General features: G+C 41.3%; 1 pseudogene; it reads left to right on the top strand.

The window, feature by feature from the left end:
* The first annotated feature begins 940 nt into the window (after nucleotides 1-940).
* Nucleotides 941-1,972, top strand: LOC143855153 (dirigent protein 23 pseudogene; annotated as a pseudogene).
* Nucleotides 1,973-2,217: the final 245 nt, after the last annotated feature.

Genomic DNA, 2,217 nt, shown 5'->3' with positions numbered 1-2,217 from the left:
CCTGATTTGGAGGTGGGTTGGGCTAGGGTTTACCATCCTCAACCTGAGGCTCGGGTTGGGTCGGGTTAGGGTTGAGGGAATGCTATCTCGGGTTGGGTTAGGGTTGGTCTCAAACCGACCCAACCCGACCTGAGTTGCACTCCTAGTTTTTCTTGCAACCCTCCTTTTATAAAAAAAGGTGTTTTTCCTGCGAAGGGGTGTTTGCATGTTCTTTCACTCTCAATAAAAGGAGGCTTAGGATTTCATTTTAAAACATTATTTTAGAATTAAGTAAGATTACTATATGTATGTTCTTCTTTATCTATGTTTCATGTAAGTGAGGATATGTTGATTCTCTATTGCAGTTGGAGTGCAAGCCTTGATCAATAGTTTGTGGGCATTGTATCCTCGGGACTTTGTTTTCATGTAATCACCCGCATTACTGCAGATAGGTGTAGTAAAAGTAATTAAGATAGAGCCTTAATTGGCTTGTCTTGCCCCTTTTTTTGGACTTGTGTTCATCAAGAAAAGCTCTACAAATTGATGGAGATGCCTCTATACATATGGCAGATTAAAATCATCCATATTCATCTACTTAGTCTAGATTCTGCATGGCCACACATAATAAGTCTTAGGAAATAAATGATTTATATCATTGAGCAAGTGAACCTTTACCTTTGCCCGATCAAAAGAACACCAAGAAAGAGTGTCATTATTAAAATAAGGGAGTAAGGATATTATCTCCTTGAAAAAAAAAAGTATGAATGGGTGGTTCAACCTTTTTCTAAATCAACCACTCACTTTCTCTTGAAGGACGAAATTAAAAACGGGAATAATTAAAATATTTACCCCTTTTCTGACTTAGGACAGCCACCTCCAGTGTGAAAGAGTAATCATAATTAATAAATACTAGAGGGGTTGTCCCAAGTAAGAAAAACGAGCAAATATATCATTTCCCAATTAAAAAACAAAAGAGTAGATGACTAATGTCATCAACAAATTCAATGGCTGTAGTGGAAGCTTACTTGAAATAAAGTATTAGAAACTGCATGTATTAAAACCTCTCTTCCATTTCCCATAGATAGATAGAGAGAAATGATGAAGCTCTCTCTGGTTCTTTTTTTCTTCTCCTTGGTAGTCCTCAAGAGTATAAGCCGAGCCGATGAAACATGGCGCGAGAGTCTCGGCCTCGGCCCAGAGAAGATAACTCGGCTTCACTTCTACTTCCACGACACATTCAGCGGAAAAAAGCCCACAGCCATGAGGGTGGCTCAAGCCGCCAATACAAACAAGTCTCCGACCTTCTTCGGCGCGATTGTAATGGTTGATGACCCACTAACTGAAGGACCCGAGCTGACTTCGAAGGACCTGGGTAGAGCCCAAGGGCTATATGGCTCGGCTGGGCAGGAGGAGATGAGTCTGATCATGGCTCTAGACTATGGGTTCACTCAAGGGAAGTATAAAGGGAGCTCTATTAGTATAATGGGGAAGAACCCAGCCATGAACCCGGTTCGAGAGATGCCGGTTGTTGGGGGAACCGGGGTGTTCCGGTTCGCACGTGGGGTGGCGATAGCTAAGACGTATTATTCCAACGCTACTACTGGAGATGCCATTGTCGAGTATCACGTTACCGTGGTTCACTAGATTTATGGGTGATATTTTGGTAGGGTGATGATATTCTCAACCACCGGCATTACTTGCACGTTCCCCTCATAACGTGATTTAACATAAAGTTGTCAACTTTTCATGTCAAATCAAGTAATAAGGGGAGCGTGCAAGTAATGCAATGCAGGGAGTAAAAGTGTCATCTCCCTATTTGGTATTGCCACCCTTAAATTTGGTATTTCAAACAATGTATAGGGTTCAAAGTTGCGAGGTGTTTTGTGTGTTTAAGACAGATTAGCTGCGAAATAAATTGTAAAATTATCTGTAATTAGGCAAGCTTTTGTGATGAAAGTGCTTAAATTTATGAGTTTCTTTCCCTTTGTTTCCCTTTGTTTTCTTTTTTTTTTCCTATATGGGCGTGTGTGGTGGAGAGGGGGTATAGTTTATCAGCTTGTCTTCTTCTCATTGCTATTCGTCGGCTATGTTATGGATTGGGACTTGGGAGGTCTGAGTTCCGAGTCTGTCTAAATCTCTCTCTCTCTCTCTCTAAATCTCTCTCTCTCTCTGCTAAGTTGTGTGTTGGGATTTGGGAGGTCTGAGTTTGCCCACATCTTTGTTGCTTTGTTCTTTTGT

This window comes from Tasmannia lanceolata, unplaced genomic scaffold, assembly GCF_043159265.1.
Source record: "Tasmannia lanceolata isolate RefF3 unplaced genomic scaffold, GAP_Taslan_0.1 ptg000020l, whole genome shotgun sequence".
In the NCBI taxonomy this organism is placed as follows: Eukaryota; Viridiplantae; Streptophyta; class Magnoliopsida; order Canellales; family Winteraceae; genus Tasmannia; species Tasmannia lanceolata.
The sequence above is the reverse complement of the archived record's forward strand: the minus strand, read 5'-3'. Positions and strand labels throughout refer to the sequence as shown.